Consider the following 17,590-nt stretch of genomic DNA (forward strand, 5'->3'; position numbering starts at 1 on the left):
ACACACACACACACACACACACACACACACAGAGTTTAGACTCTTGCTTTGCTTAAATAATCCGGAGAGCAATTGAAAACAGATCCTGCATGATATTTTGGGAGAGCCACGAGGTAGCTTTCTAAGACAATTTAAGGCTGGATGAAAGTCTTTTGCTAAATATTGAACAAATTTTAATTCTATGGGTTCAAATATTTAACTTGTTCTTCTAAGGAGAGAATCTGTAATTAAAAGAGAAGTGTAAGTGAAAAAAAAATCAAAAGAAAGAGGATGGAAGATACAGAGTATAGAATAAGCGGAATAAAACAAAAAAACAAAAAAAGAACACAGTTGAGAGAAAGAACAATAGACTATCTATACTAAAGTATAATTAAGAATGAGTGAAAGCCAAACTAAACTAAGCTGAATCTAAAGTTCAGTCCTAAAAAAAAAGAAGACAATAATTACACCACCTTGAACTTCTATAGCAATTTGATTTCATAGTGCTTTATAAATATTAATAATGAATGGGGCATCACAACAACACCCTTGTGAAGTCATCAGATCTTTAGGGCAATGATCAAGAGAGGGTCCTTGCTGAAACCAAACGTTACCTCTCTGATTCTGGCTGCGGATGTGCAGAGTGTAAACTTTGATTTTGAGACACCGTGGTTACATCCCACTCGGCTGCCCCATTTTTTTTGGTCTATGTATTTTATCACTATGATATTTAAGCATCATGTAATAGCCCAAGATGGCTCTGTATCCCTTAAATGGAAGAAGCATCTCAGCTTGCCACAGGTTTTTGGCTTTTATTTCCCTTTCCCAGTCTCACTAATTATGGGAAGATAACATTACTGAGAAAGACCCTAACAATTAGGGTTTTGAGTTAACATGTAAACAAAATCAGGTTAGTCCCTCTAAGATTCCACAGCTAATGGCATGACATTGAAAGAACCTTACTCCTGAGGTTCCCTGCACAGGCCAATGTAGCTGAAGCATTTTGGGGGAACATATTGTCTTTGAGGGTCACAAAGGGATTAGGTGTCTTCAAGACACGTTAGTCCCAGCTCATTAAAAAGTGCCTTGCAGATCTAGGCTAGGACCTTCAGTTCACTTCAGAGAGGGGAAAGCTTCCATGAGAGGAGAGAAGTAGATCCACCACTTCACTGATCATTGTTAGTCCTTGGTTTCTGAAATCCCTGCAGTGCTCCTCTGCCTTCCCCCTTCCTGTCTCTTTTTGCCTTTTGTGGGAAACCAGATGCTTGGCACAGGAGCAGGAATCAGTCCAAGCAGACAGGTAATCTGAATTTGACCCTTCATTTGTTCATTGCACAAGTTAGATAAGAATAGGGGACAAAGGGTACAAGTATAACCTATCCTTTCAGCAATCTTAAAAGTCTAATTTCATGAGCCAGCACAAATGCCACGTGTAGTCACTATAATTTTCCAAAAGTTACCTTAACCCTTACTGAGCCCTTATTCTGATGAAAAACCACATGTGCTTTTCCATTGTATACTCATATATTATAATTCATATTGCAGTATTCTTTAATATTTTAACTGAAGAACTTGGGGTTTTAGTTCAGAAGGCTTCTGAGAATCTTAAAATAGAAACTTCCTGCAAATTTTTTACACTTCAAAGATACCAAACTTAATATTTTATGGGAAAATGAACTTTGAAGTGCTGTCTACTGAATCACTTCTGTTCATGTTTTGCAATTAGCTACATATCAAAAATATATTATTGCCAGCTTTACAGAAGAAGGTTTTCAAAGGGATCACACTTTGCGTCCTGCATTTCATCCCTGCTATTTCACAAGATCAGAAAATTAAGAGGACTAAAAAAATTATAACAATGAACATCCCAAACGGTCTATATTTTGGGATGAAGAACATAGTACAAAAGTCCTTTAAATATGACAGATGCTAATTCAAAAGGGTTGATTTAATGCTAAGAAAGCAAAGTCAAGTCACAACTGTAAGCTGTCATTCATTCATATCACGTATATTTTTAATAGGTAAAATGGTTGAAAAATCTACAGGATAATACATTAATGTGGTCAATTATTAATATGATTTTTTATTTTATGTTGTGAATTAAATTGTATCAAATCAAGAGACACACATTTTACATCCTGTATCTCAAAATTGCATAATCTCTGGCACACGCCCTTAATTATATCCTTACATCTGATTTTAATGTCACTCTTCTGCCTGTTAATTTTAAACAAACAAACAAAAAAGATATGCAACTTTGCTTTAGGTCACACCACAAACAAAGATGAGAGACTCATGTCTTATCTAATCATAGAGACAAGGTAGGTGAGGTAATACCTTTTATTGTATCAATTTCTGTGGGTGAGAAAGACTAGCTTAAGAGATTACACAGAGCTCTTCATGAGGCTCGGAAATGTACTCAGAGTGTCACAGCTAAATACAAGTTGGAACAGATTGTTTACCATAAGTAGTTTACATATTTCAAAGGACTATTCAATGTGAAGTGACCTTTTAACACTTCTCCAGTTATTGAGGGGAAAGGGAAATAAAATTAAAAAGCTGGGGAGCGGGGTTAATGAGTTATAGATTGTTGCAATCAGCCATAAACACAGTGTCTCTATTCAGTCTATGACTTTTAGTATCTTGCAACACTATGAATTTAAGCTCCCAGGCTTCTCTTTTCAAAGTGTAGGTTTCCTTTGAGGATGAGGACTGAGAGATCAGATATAGAGTGATCGCTTTGTGATATGCTCTTTTATTATTCTTCTGTGTGAGTTTATTTCACCCACATAGTTGTTGTTGGGGCATTTAGTGCACTGGATGAGACACATTTTATGTAATCATAAATATTCTTATTTCATGTCAGATATGGAAAGTGCCATTACTATGCCAAAGTCAATAAAATGAAGTCATATGCTCTCTAGCAGACTAAGTATGGTAGGTATGTACTGCTATGTCGAACTGACCCTGCCCAGGTTAAAAACAAAAACAAAAAACCTCAGACAGTCTAACTTTTTAATGCAAAGCCCCAGGAATACTTTATTGTCAACAACAAAAATAATCAATAGTTAGAGACTGATTGTGATACCAGGGAAAGTACCCAATCCCTGCTTATTATTGTACATTATCATCATTTATATTCCAGTAGTGCCTAGATGTCTCAGCCAAGATCAGAAACCCGTTGTGCTAAGCATGATGCAAACAAATAGGAGGTGGTAGTTTGGCCTTCTGATTACTATATCCGCTCTATCAATGACTCACTCTGTGGTCTTGGTCAACTCACATACCTTTGCTTTTCTTAGTTTAATAGGAGGCTATTGTTCATCTGTACTAATACATACCTGTCTCAAAGGGATTTTGGGAAGGTCCTTTACTTGGTGTTTGTGAGACACATTATAATCCCCAGGTGAAGTCCTAAGTGTCATAAGAGAGGACAAATAGGATATTGACATTTGCAGAAACTCTGTGGACTTGAGCCAAGTAAATCAGCTGCCTTCCTTTTGTTCACATTGTAATATGTAAAGTCTTATGTTTGAAAATATTATTTCTACATATAGCGCAGTAATAATGGTAGGTTAATGTTTTGCTGATAGGTGATTTAATTCAATTCCCTGCAGGCATGGCAATTGTCCCCATATTAATGTACAGAAGTATCCGCATACTCACAACATTCTGCAGGTTTGTCATAACCCAGGGATCGGCAACCTTTGGCACGTGGCTCGCCAGGGTAAGCACACTGGCAGGCTGGGACGGTTTGTTTACCTGCCGCATCCACACGTTCAGCCGATCCTGGCTCCCACTGGGCATGGTTCACCACTCCAGGCCAATGGCGGTGGCAGGAAGCGGCAGCCAGCACATCCCTTGCTTCCTGAAGCCCCCATTGCCCTGGAGTGGTGAACTGCGGCTAGTGGGAGCCGCGATTGGCTGAACCTGTGGATTTAAACAAACTGGCCTGGCCTGCCAGGGTGCTTACCCTGGTGAGCCACATGCCAAAGGTTGCCGATCCCTGATGTAACTTTAAAAAAAAAAACCCATGGAAATATACCAATCTCATACAGCTAGAAGGAAAGGTCATTGAGTCTAGTCTCCTGCCTGCACTAGCAGGACCAATTACTGTCTCTAACAGTTTTGTTTTTCACCCCAGATCCCTAAATAGCCCCCTCAAGGATTGAACTCACAACCCTGGGTTTTACAGGCCAATGTTCAAACCACTGAGCTATCCTTCCCTGTGTCTAGTAGAAGCTATTTAGTTTTGCCTCAATGCAAGCAACAGCAAAACTATTTTCTGTACACAACATAGACATATTTTAACTAAATGTTATGTATTGTAGTATTGTAATTGCACTGTAAGGACATCATTATGAGGTTTATTTATTCAGGAGAGTTGGGGTTTTTTTTATACTAAATCTCTTCCAACAGACAGCACTGCAAAACATACTGCTTCCAGAAACATTCATCAAGAGCTAACTATTTTTGCCTTCTTCCTGCACTTCCTAAATAAATGACTCAGCAATTAGAATACAGCATTTCTACGTAGTTAATCTGCACTTTGGCTACAGACTTTTAGACATACTTCCGTTTGATCCATTTGTTGTCTTGTTACAGATACCTACATTTCAACCTGATGAAATCAGTTTGGTGCTTATTTCAAGGGGGAGATGAAATCCAGTCACAACACACCAACCCACCCTATTGCACAATATTTTTCTTTCTCTCACACTTACCCCCCCCCCCCACACACACACACTATTGTGATTTATTTTGATCTTTTTCCAAGTGTGACTGCTGGCACAAGACTACAGTCAGCTACATTAAAAGGTGTTCAAAATAAACATACGCCTTCTAAAATATGAATTCAGATAGACTAAAATAGGCTTCTTCAAGAATTCACCAGTGTGACGGATTGGATCACAGAAACCCCCTTGGGAACTGCCAACTGATATGCCAAGACTACTTCTGCCCCTGCTTTACTTGCCAGCTTGGGATTCAAGCACCCTGTCTTGTTGAGCCAGACACACCAGTCTGCTCCAACACAGACCCAGGATCTGAATCACGTGCCCCAAAGCTGCAGACTTAACTGAAAGCAACTTACAGAAGTGTTCCTGTCTTTAACACTCAGATGCCCAACTCCCAATGGGGTCCAAACCCCAAACAAATCCGTTTTACCCTGTATAAAACTTATACAGGGTAAACTCATAAATTGTTCGCCCTCTATAACATTGATAGAGAGATATGCACAGCTGTTTGCTCCCCCCTCAGGTATGAATGCATACTCTGGGTTAATTAATAAGTAAAAAGTAATTTTATTAAATACAGAAAGTAGGATTTAAGTGGTTCCAAGTAGTAACAGACAGAACAAAGTGAATTACCAAGTAAAATAAAATAAAACATGCAAATCTAAGCCTAATACAATAATAAAACTGAATACAGATAAAATCTCACGCTCAGAGATGTTTCAATAAGTTTCTTTTACAGACTGGATGCCTTCCTAGTCTGGGCACAATTATTTCCCCTGGTACAGCCCTTGTTCCAGCTCAGGTGGTAGCTAGGGGATTTCTCATGATGGCTGCCCTGTTTGTTCTGTTCCACCCACTTATATATCTTTTGCATAAGGCGGGAATCCTTTGTCCCTCTCTGGGTTCCCACCTCCTCCTTCTCAATGGAAAAGCACCAGGCTAAAGATGGATTCCAGTTCAGGTGACATGATCACATGTCATTGTAAGACTTCATTACCTACTTGCCAGCACACACGTATACAGGAAGACTTACAAGTAAATGAGAGCCATCTACAGTCAATTGTCCTGGTTGATGGGAGCCATGAAGATTCCAAACCACCATTAATGGCCCACACTTTGCATAACTACAGTAGGCCCTCAGAGTTATATTTCATATTTCTAGTTTCTGATACAAGAGTGATACATTTATACAAATAGGATGATAAGTAGATTATAAATGATAAACAGTAGATTATAAGCTTTGTAATGATATCTTACAATAGACCTTTTGCCTGAAGCATATTTCAGTTACATTATATTCAAACTCATTAGCATATTTTCATAAAATCATATAGAGTGCAACATCACAACCAGCCCATCAAATTAGTAAGTCTGTGTGACTATTTTTAGATTTTATGATAACCTAAATGAAATCTGTGTTCATTTAAAATGACAGAGTTCTGTAAAATAAAATAAAAAATCCTCTTCTTTTGTGAAGACATATTTCACAGTACCATAACTTATTATGTATAGTAGTATTGGTTGCAAACTGGAACAAATACACGAGATGAACAAACATGAACAGTGGTGTTTTGGTATTTTTTTATCAGAGACATTACACCAGAGAGGCACTGCTTATAGATGGATCTCGCAAACCTTTACTTGTGTGTGTGAGGGTTTGCAGGATTGAGCCCGATTCCACCAGAAGGGACAGCTCATTGAATGGAGAACCAAAATCACATGTCCAAATGACAGAAGAGTATTGCAGGAGCTGATCAATATATACATTTGGAATTTTAAAAGTATCTTGATAATGATAGAAAGAGATATACAGTCAGTGGTATTCTGACTCATTCATTTAATTTCCAAGTGGACTTTGAATACGGTATCACAATTCTATTTTATCACAGAACTTGACATACTGATTAAGCATGACCTGCTTCCCCTCCCCCAAGTGAGATTTCATGATAACAGGAACAAAAATATAGACCACTGCTGTTTCTGCTTTATGTGAGCATATTAATGTCATCATGGCTTGTTCAGGTACAACAAAAGGGGTGAAAAAAGCAAGAAAAGCTAGGGGAAAAATCCAATATTACTTTTCTACTTCAATGGGTTTGTAAAGTCCTTACAGTAAATCTATGTTTTTTTCTTTGCCCAAAGCTATGTTCCTTTTTGCCTTAGGCAATTTTCAAACTATTTACTTTTTTCTTTCTGACTACCTAACATTTAAAATGAAATTGCATTCCATGCACTAAGCCATTTCATAATTATTGTTAAGATCACATGTGAAAGCAGCCGGAGTGTAAATTACTCAGTTATATTCCAAATAATGATCTCTCTCTACCCGCCCCCGCCCCCCACACACAGACAGAATGGAAGACTATTCAGTAGCTCTGTCTGCTCAGTTGTGACCCTCTCTGGAGAAGAAAATTGGAACTGAAACAAGTTAGTGACATTGTTTAGCGATGTGAATGACTATTAACTGAATAATGATGATGACACCAACTAAGCTCCACTATGAGAAACCTCTAGGTGCAGTTGAATGGCAGGTCAAAGAGGGTGAAAAATGTGTGTTTTCATCTGAATATCTAAAGCCACACAGCCATCTTCAAGTAAAATGATTTCAAAGACATTGCAGATTTTACAAAAGAAAAGATATCATGTTGTCTAATGATACATTTTTCTTAAGAGATGTAAAAAGTGAGTGATATGTCTATTATCAAGTAAAAATGAAAGTCTGTAATAGTCTTTATCACACATATACAAGCTTACATGGGGGAAAATCCTCTGCACAGTCTGAGTAGCTGGATCAGGAACTGGGCAGATATAAGATTGGGTAGTGCAGTGGAGGGGAGCGATGATGAAGGAAAGATTTCTCTTCACTCATGCTAGGCTATTCAGTGGTAATGACTTCAGCCCACAAGCTGAAGTAACATCCACAAGCACTGCCAGAAGGTAGATGATGTGAAGATCCAGACAAAAGGAAGTTCTCTAGGATCTCTTTTGTTCCCTTTGGGATACATTGGTAAGGATTTGGCTTGCATGCAGTCTTCCTCTGTTTCACAGTGGAATCACACCAGTACAGCTAACAAAAGACCTTCTGCATGCACAGTGGCAATGTGGGGATTTTCCGCACAGGTGTTCTACTGTAAGTATTTTTAAGTAATCTTGCACTATACTTTTACATCAATTTATTGGATGAAGCTCAAATTTCTTTCCTACAACATTTGTTTTAGTTTGATTGATTAGATATTGCCTATCAACATATTATACAGTATAGAAAACCAAGCCTGTTTGGCCAAAGAAGCAAATACCATATTGAATAAAACTAGTATGTACAATGGTTGTTACAAGCAGGTCAGTTTCATGACCAGGTTGTGGAATTTAAGCAATTTCATTGTCATCCTACTAAAGAAGAGATGACTGCAAGATAGCTCCCACCTCCAATTAAAATACACTCTGAAGTGTAATTGAAGGGGAAGACACTCCAAGTAGATAAAGGGGAGCTAAAGGTGATTATGACTAAATGGGCTAAATCTCTCAGGAGCTGCAATGCTAAGGATCAGACAAGGATTTTTGACAGTCTGAGAGGCACACCGAATTAGGATTTTTTAAACTGGCTCAGTTGAATTTGGAAGCTGGTATACCTCTCTACCTCAGTGCCCAGATGGATGCTAGATATGATTTTCTGTTATTTTTCCCTTGTTATATTTCTCACTTTTTCCAAAACCTCTTTTCTTTAAGGTACTTGGGTCTCAGGCTTTCTTGTCTCACTTGACTTTTCTGTAGCATCTACCCCTGTAATGTTTAAGTGCTGGAGAAACAGATTAATACTGTTTTGCTTTTCTCTCTGATCCTAGGGTTTCTTCTAGAGATAAGGAAACAATTTCTGCTTTCTAGTCAAAGTAGTCTGATTTGCCTCTCACGTACATTAGTGTAAATCAGTTCTAGCTTTATATCACCATCTAACTGATCAAAGTAAAAGGAGAATCAGACCCAAATGATTTAATAGGTATCTCACCTTAAGTACTCCAAAGTCATAGGGCAAAGCCATAGGTCTATCATCCAGAGGTGTTGCCAAGATCCTGAATTAGGTTCATATGTTGGTGGGGAAAACCTAATGAACACAAAGGGTTACAGAAATAGGGAATTGAAGGTTACAAAGTCACCCGTTTGATTTATTGAGATCAGCGAGGCAGAAAATGACTATCATTTGTATCTAGCATTTGAGTCATCATAACTCCAAGTAATTAGAGAATGCAGAAAGAATGTGCAACTAGTTAATCTGTTCAACTCTAAAATGTTAAGTCCCCGAAACCAGGACAGATTCCAGAGTTGGAGACTTGAAACAGCCTGACCATTTGATTCCACCTAAGCAGCTTTTTGGCTCCTGTACATCATTGCAGCAGTTGTCATCCAGGCTTTATGGCTTCAGGGATGTTCTTAATTAGGCTCATTAGTAAATAAAGCAGAAAGCCCTGAACTCAAAATTCATAAAATATTTAAAATTTAATTACATAATGTTTATGATTTGATCCATGTTTTCTAACATAAGTATCTTTTCCATTTGGGAATTCTCTGAGCAGCTACTGATTGCCTCACTTTTTAATTTTTTTTATGTTACTCACTGAACATTTTTGGCAAATAATTCTTGGTCTTTATATTGCCTTCTATGACGAGATAACCGGCTCTGTGGATGAGGGGAAAGCAGTGGATGTACTATTTCTGGATTTTAGCAAAGCTTTTGATACAGTCTCCCACAGTATTCTTGCCAGCAAGTTAAAGAAGTCTGGGCTGGATGAATGGACGGTAAGGTGGATAGAAAACTGGCTAGATGGTCGGGCTCAACGGGTAGTGATCAATGGTTCCATGTCTAGATGGCAGCCGGTATCAAGTGGAGTGCCCCAAGGGTCGGTGCTGGGGCCGGTTTTGTTCAATATCTTCATTAACGATCTGGAGGATGGTGTGGACTGCACCCTTAGCAAGTTTGCAGATGACACTAAACTGGGAGGAGTGGTTGATACGCTGGAGGGTAGGGATAGGATACAGAGGGACCTAGACAAATTAGAGGATTGGGCCAAAAGAAATATGATGAGGTTCAACAAGGACAAGTGCAGAGTCCTGCACTTAGGACGGAAGAATCCCATGCACTGCTACAGACTAGGGACCGAATGGCTGGGTAGCAGTTCTGCAGAAAAGGACCTAGGGGTTACGGTGGACGAAAAGCTGAATATGAGTCAACAGTGTGCCCTTGTTGCCAAGAAGACTAATGGCATTTTGGGTTGTATAAGTAGGGGCATTTCCAGCAGATCAAGGGATGTGATCATCCCCCTCTACTCAGCACTGGTGAGGCCTCATTTGGAGTACTGTGTCCAGTTTTGGGCCCCACACTACAAGAAGGATGTGGATAAATTGGAGAGAGTCCAGCGGAGGGCAACAAAAATGATTAGGGGGCTGGAGCAACATGACTTATGAGGAGAGGCTGAGGGAACTGGGATTGTTTAGTCTGCAGAAGAGAAGAATGAGGGGGGATTTGATAGCTGCTTTCAACTACCTGAAAGGGGGTTCCAAAGAGGATGGATCTAGACTGTTCTCAGTGGTAGAAGATGACAGAACAAGGAGTAATGGTCTCAAGTTGCAGAGGGGGAGGTTTAGGTTGGATATTAGGAAAAACTTTTTCACTAGTAGGGTGGTGAAGCACTGGAATGGGTTACCTAGGGAGGTAGTGGAATCTCCTTCCTTAGAGGTTTTTAAGGTCAGGCTTGACAAAGCCCTGGCTGGGATGATTTAGTTGGGTTTGGTCCTGCTTTGAGCAGGGGGTTGGACTAGATGACCTCCTGAGGTCCCTTCCAACCCTGAGATTCTATGATTCTATGATTCTATGATTCTATGATATTGTGTATGAGCATTGCCTTTAGGATATTAAAAATTCAAAGTCTGTACACTGCTGATTGGATGCAAGAGTCATGATGTATTGGGTCTGTTCTCTGACTGGAAGAGGGTACCTGATAATAAAGGTTTCTGATGTGAATACTCACAATTAAAATTTCAGAATTTATTTATAAATACCACTTTTCTCTAATATGAACTTAACTTGCTCTTTCAGAAAACATTCCTGATAGTAAATTCATTTGGCAGAATATTTGTGGAAGTTAAATCCAAAAGAGACATGAAGCCAATCAAAGCAAATGAGTTTAATAATATTTGTTTTTTTTATGCATTAGTCTCACAGCTGTCCTCATGGACAGCTAATAGCTCAGCAATGTTATAACTTCTTCAGACCAGGAAAGCATAAAGTAAAGTGTGCTATTAAACAGACTTAATCTGAATTAATTGCAGTCCCTCAACTTGTGAAATCCTGTTTTTCCCTAGTCTAAAGTTTTCCACTGAAACTTTTGCAGGGCGGGGAGAGGGCAAAAAACTGGCACTTTCCTTAAACAAATCAGAGGTGAAAGTAAGCCGATCCAGTCTGGACCAGCTTCTCCGGCAGTGATTTAAAGGGCCCAGGGTTCCAGCCACTGCGGGGAGCCCTGGGCCCTTTAAATCACTGCCGGAGCTCCAGCAGCCAGACTCGGGATTTAAAGGTCCCGGAGCTCCAGCCCCAGTGGGGAGCCCTGGGCCCTTTAAAGTGTCACCCAAGTCCCACTGCCAGAGCTCCGGCGGCACTTTAAAAGGTCCAGGGCTCCCCACAGTGGCCGGAGACTCGGGCTCTTTAAATTGCCGCCAGAGCCCTGCTGCCACTACCCCAGCGGCGGCAGGGCTCCAGCGGCACTTTAAAGCAGGGCCGCCCAGAGGGGGGGGCAAAGGGGACAATTTGCCCCGGGCTCCGCAGGGGCCCCCCAAGAGAACAGCTGAGGCTCCCGCCTCCGCCCCTCTCCTGGAGCCCTAGCGCATCAAGCGCTGTCCTCAGACAGCACCGCAGCATGTCTCCGCCGGGGCCCCTGAGCCCCGCCCCGCTCAGAGCCGCGTGGGGAGGGGGCGGGGCTGGGAGCTCCGGACTGAGCTCAGCTGCCTCCACTCGGCGTGGAGCTCGCAGCCCCGCCCCCTCCCCACACGGCTTTGAGCGGGACAGAGCTCAGGGGCCCCGGCGGACACACGCTGCGGCTGTCGGGCGAGGCGCTGAGACTCCGGGTGAGGAGGGAGCCGGGGGTAAGAGGCTGGGGGTGGGGCCGGGGCCGGGGCCGGAGGGGTTGGCTAAGGGGCAGGGAGTCCTGGGGACACTCAGGGCACAGGGAGGGGGCAGAGGTTGGGGAAGCGGTCAGGGGGCAGGGAATGGGGGGGGTGGATTGTGGGTGTTCTGCGGGGGGTGGATAGGGTCAGGGCCGCCCAGAGGGGGCGGGGCAAGAGGGCGCAGGAGCGTCTTCGTTCCCGGTCTTTGCTGGCGGGGGGTCCTTCCGCCCCGGAGCAGAAGGACCCCCCAGTGGCGAATTACCGCCGAAGCGGGACCCGCCGCCGACGTGCAGCCCAGTCTTCGGCAGTAATTCGGTGGTGGGGGGCCCTTCCGTCCCGGGACCCGCCGCCGAAGTGCCCCGAAGACCCGTGGCGGGGACCCCCCCGCCGCCGAATTACCGCCGAAGACCAGGTTGCACTTCGGTGGCGGGTCCCGCTTCGGTGGTAATTCGGCGGCGGGGGGTTCCCGCCGCGGGTCTTTGGGGCACTTCGGCAGCGGGTCCCAGAACGGAAGGGCCCCCCGCCGCCGAAGACCCCGGGCCCCCGGAATCCTCTGGGCGGCCCTGCTTTAAAGGGCCCGGGGGTCCCTGCAGTGGCAGAAGCATTGGGCCCTTTAAATCACCTCTGAAGCCCTGCCGCCACTACCTCTGGGGTAGAGGTGGCAGGGCTCCCATGGTGATTTAAAAGGCACAGAGCTTTAAGCTGGTAGCTCCGGGGTGATGTAAAGGCCCTGCGGCTCCCAGCCACAGCCGGAGCTACAAGGTCTTTAAATCTCAAAAGACCCCGCCTCTTCTGGTTGAGGCCATGCCCCACTCAGGACTCCAGCATACCCGTAAGTCCTTTAAGTTACTATCACCCCTGAAACAAACATTCAAGAAATGAAACATTTAGCTGAAATCCCAATATTTTTCATTTCAACCTGCCACTATGGTGCTTCGTTGAACTTATAGTTCAGGTGCCTCATGCTGCCATTCTCCTCAATAGGCCAGACTTCATATCCCATGATATGAGATATGAACAGCATATTCTGCAAGAGGTGAGAACAAAGGGGCATCAAGGGAGATGTAGTCAAGTTAGGGATCCTGGCCCATAGATAAGAATATGGGTATAATACACCCAAACTAGAATTGCAAGAAGGCACTGCAGAAGCATTTCTGAATTAAAAAATTCAGCAGAAGTTTTTGTTTTGTTTTGTTTCAGCCAAAAGTTTTCAGTTTTTGATTTTTCATCAAAAAAAGCAATTTCTTGAAAGGAAAAAAAATCTGACCAGCTCAACTGCCCTATATAAATCTCTTCTGCAACAAGTTCCTCCTAGATGTACTGGCTTTTTGTTTGTTTGTTTGTTTGTTTGTTTGTTTTGGAGCATAGCCTGCTATCCACTCATCTGTGTTCAAAGTGGGCCTAGAAGACCAATTCCCTTATCTTCTAAGGCATCTTTGGGGAGGGATAGCAGGCCCGTTGCACCTCACGGAAACTTGATGGTTCATCATTGACCTCTTTCCTTGTTGAGGGGGTCCATTTTTAATTTTTTCAGCCTTTTCCCTATTTCTATTTTCTTTCTGTGATTCTCTCTGCTCTCTTCAATCCTTCATTTCTCTCTCTTCGCAAAGTCCCCTTATTCCTCATCACTCATCCTGCAAGTTGTGTCTGTATTTCTTCTGTCCCTACCAAATAGTGTCTCTGTGCCACTGGCTCTAATAGTGGTCCTCTCTCCCACTGCAGCATTAAACCATAAGAGGCAAAATACTGATTCTGCTACTGTGGTATTCCTGGATAGGTAGACAGCTTTCTGCTCTCTGTATTTTGTGCATTTCTTTCTGTTCTGCATTCAGACCATGCCCAGAGGTCCTGACTTTAGCATGAGTCTGCCTAAATAAGGACATCAGGATTTAGCCAGTACGTTAGTGAGAATGTAGCAGCAGAGGGAGCAATCAGCCACTGGCTTCCCTCCCACTCAGCACAGTGGAACTTAGCAGTGGGGGACTGGAATACAAATAAAACACAACCAAAGAATGTAAGTGCCAACAGCAGTCAACAATCTATCAAGACTGCTTTTTAAAACCCAAGACAATCCCCAGACAGGATTAAAGCAGATATGGCAGAAGTAGCAAAGAAAAATAAGTAAGGGTATTCCTGATGTATTTATTGCCCAAGTAGTGAGGAGATGAAGGCAGCTTGCTAGAACATGTGTTGCCCTGATATATCTATCCCAGCTCTGTAAGCCCAAGCAGTTCAGACACCAGCCTTTGGATACACTTTGATAAGCAACCAAACTAAATCTACACCCTTTTGAAGCTCAGTTGTCAATACTCAGATCCCATCAAACCAATGCAAAGTGCAAACTCCAGTACAATTTGCTGATGATGAATAATGGCAATATAATAAACTAATGACAATATTCTTGAAAAGGACTTACACATTCAATAGCTCCACAGTTATCAATGGGAGAACGTAGGTGTTCAGCCCTTTTCAAAATTCGGTCCTACTGGTATTTGTATTCAACAATAATGTCTTTATTAAGAATAATAATCTTATACAATGTTCTATCACTGGTCTCTTCAAACATTGACAACAAAACATAATTTGACATTTACAGAGCTTGGAATATGTCGAATCTTATGTGTGGAAGACACCACTGTGAATTATCTCTAGCCTTTTTTAAGAAATGGTAGAAGACACAGAATATATGCCCCGGTGCATGCATAGGAATCATGTGCTAGATCATTATGCAATATTTCCACTGGCTTCAGCAGGACCAGGATTGTCCCATTAAAAGCAAGTACAACATCAACTAAATATCTGATCTAGCTACCCCATCTGTCCCACTTAGATGACCATATATGGGATGGAGTCAGTGGTCTAATAAGGCTGTTTCCATCTCTAGCTAGTATGCTCCCATGAACACCATTGTTTCTTCAAGGAAACAGATTCATTCTTCTGAGCTTAAGACAAGGTCAGAATGGAAGAGGAGAATCTGTTAAAAAAATAGGAACTGATTCAAATCTAAAACTAAGCTTTTTGGAATTTGGTTAACTTATTTATTTTTATTTTAATACATATTTCTTGGTTTAGTTATCCTGATCCAACTGAAACCAGGATATACCAAATCCACATCAAACTAGATGTATATACCCACTGGAGTGGATTATAGGAGACCACTGAAATGAGGCAGTAGGTTTTACACTAAATTTCTCTGAGAGCTTGACAAGCATCTCTTCTTTTGTTAGTTTAATTATTATAGCCAAGTTTCCACTGGGCAGTGGCTTCAATGGTTTAGCATAGCATGCCCTTAAAGTGTTTATTGTAAATAGATGTAAAGAGACATTAACTATGCAATTAATATTTGAAGTGATATGAAATTTGTTTTTAATTCTGACACTAAAAAACACACAAACAAAAAAATGCTGTGACCTCCCAAATAACAAATGCCTCAAACTAGGCAGTTATTGCAAATATGTATGTAACTTGAAGGATATTATCTATCTTTCTGAAACAAGTGCTCTGTAAATGGTTTCTAAATGAGTAATTTTTGAAGGTGTCATCCAAAGTCTACGAAAAAAAAATCAGTGAAAAGACTGATTGTCTTTCGATCAGGCCTCCAATAACTAATGTATATTGTACATATATTGCATATATACAGTATATATCAGGGGTAAGCAACCTATGGCATGTGTGCCGAAGGCGGCACATGAGCTGATTTTCAGTGGCACTCACACTGCCCAGGTCCTGGCCACTGCTCTGCGGGGCTCTGCATTTTAATTTAATTTTAAATGAAGCTTCTTAAACATTTTGAAACCTTATTTACTTTACATACAACAATAGTTTAGTTATATATTATAGACTTATAGAAAGAGACCTTTTAAAAAGGTTAAAATGTATTACTGGCACACGAAACCTTAAATTAGAGTGAATAAATGAAGACTCGGCACACCACTTCTGAAAGGTTGTCGACCCCTGATATATACAGTGCATAACATTGGCAGCACAGTTACTTCCTTTTAGCAAGGTGTGACTTGAGATCAGTAAAAGAATTGTGTCATATCATAGAGCTCTTATTCATAAATGTACAGATACTCAGCCTTTTACTAACACTGCTTAGATTTTTTTTGATGAGTTGTAAAAGTGGAATGAATTTGTTTCAGCAAACCTTAAAATGCTCAGTGGTTTGAGCATTGGCCTACCAAACCCAGAGTTGTGAGTTCAATCCTTGAGGGGGCCATTTAGGGATTTGGGGATTGGTTCTGCTTTGAGCAGGGGGTTGGACTAGATGATCTCTTGAGGTCCCTTCTAACCCTAATAATCTATGATTCTAGGTAATGTTGATATCACAAGAATATGTTATGGCTTGGGTCTGTTTAAAGACCGTGCTTTATCAGTAGTGTGTCAACGGGATCACTTTCTTTTTAGTTGTGTTTTACCAACAACACTCTAAGGCTTCATCTACACTTGGAGCTAAGGGTGATTTCCTGCTCATGTAGACATACTCACGCTAGCTCTCATTGAGCTGGCATGCTAGAAATAGTAGTGTAGCTACCCCATAGTACGTCAGCTGTGAGCAGTATCATAGGATTGCTGCCTCAAGTACAAACCCTCCTGGATCCCATAGCTAGCCTGTGCCATCACTTACCACTGCCCACGCTACCATGGCTACACCACTAGTTTTAGTGAACTAGCTTAATGAGAGCTACCATGAGTATGTCTATGGGAGCCTGGAACCACAGGCTCCCATAGACATAGTATAGATCCAAGTATAGATGTAGCCTAATATCTATCCCTGTTCAGACATTCCTAGTGCAACATGTAACTGCCCAGGAGCAAATACATTGCATCTTAAATTCAAACTAATGCAATCTAATGTATGCCCGTGACTTTTTAAAGGTTAAAGATTATCACAGATTAGGACAAACTTGAAATCTCAGTGTAAATCTTGTTTAACCAATCAGAAAGAAGTCTGTGGATTTTTCACCATGACTACCATTGAGTGTCAACTGTGCTTTTATCCAGTCTGTCTATAGGATTTTTATAGACCCCATTGCCATAATATTTAAGTGATTTCCACATTGATTCAGCCTGGCATGGCAAGCACCAAAAAGAACTTCATAGAGGCATCTGTTCACATATATGCTTTTTAGTATACAAAAGTGGGGAAATAAGATTCTAGATTTGGTGGAGACTGATTAGTATGTTCTAAAGTTGGTCAGACTTTGGATTAAACGAATAGCTCATTCTGGAGTTGAGCTCCCCGGCCCTGACCAATAAGACTATCTTTATTTCTCACATGGTTTGTCCTGGGATTGGTTAGTAACATTGTTCTAGTGGGTCATGGATAGATATGTGGTTGCTCACATAGGTAGATTTTGATTCATCCTTGAAAACCAGGACCAAGGCCTTGAAAAACAATGGAAGTACAGGGATTAGAGCATAGCCTTGATGTGCTATGGGCTGCCACATTGTGCACAAACTGGAGATAAGATTATAGGTAAAATATTTCAACTTAGATGCTTAACGTTAGGCTCCTAAATATATTTTAGACATGTAAATATAAATGGCCTGACTCTCAGGTACACTGGGCATCCACAAATCCTACTGAAGCCAATGTAAGTTGCAAGAGCTCAAGGTATATATATATCTATATAAAGAATAAGAAAGATCCTCAACTGATGAACATTATTGTGGCTCTATTGACTTCAATGGTACTATACAGATTTACAGCAGAGAATTTG

Source organism: Mauremys mutica, chromosome 8 (genome assembly GCF_020497125.1).
Source record: "Mauremys mutica isolate MM-2020 ecotype Southern chromosome 8, ASM2049712v1, whole genome shotgun sequence".
Classification (NCBI taxonomy): domain Eukaryota; kingdom Metazoa; phylum Chordata; order Testudines; family Geoemydidae; genus Mauremys; species Mauremys mutica.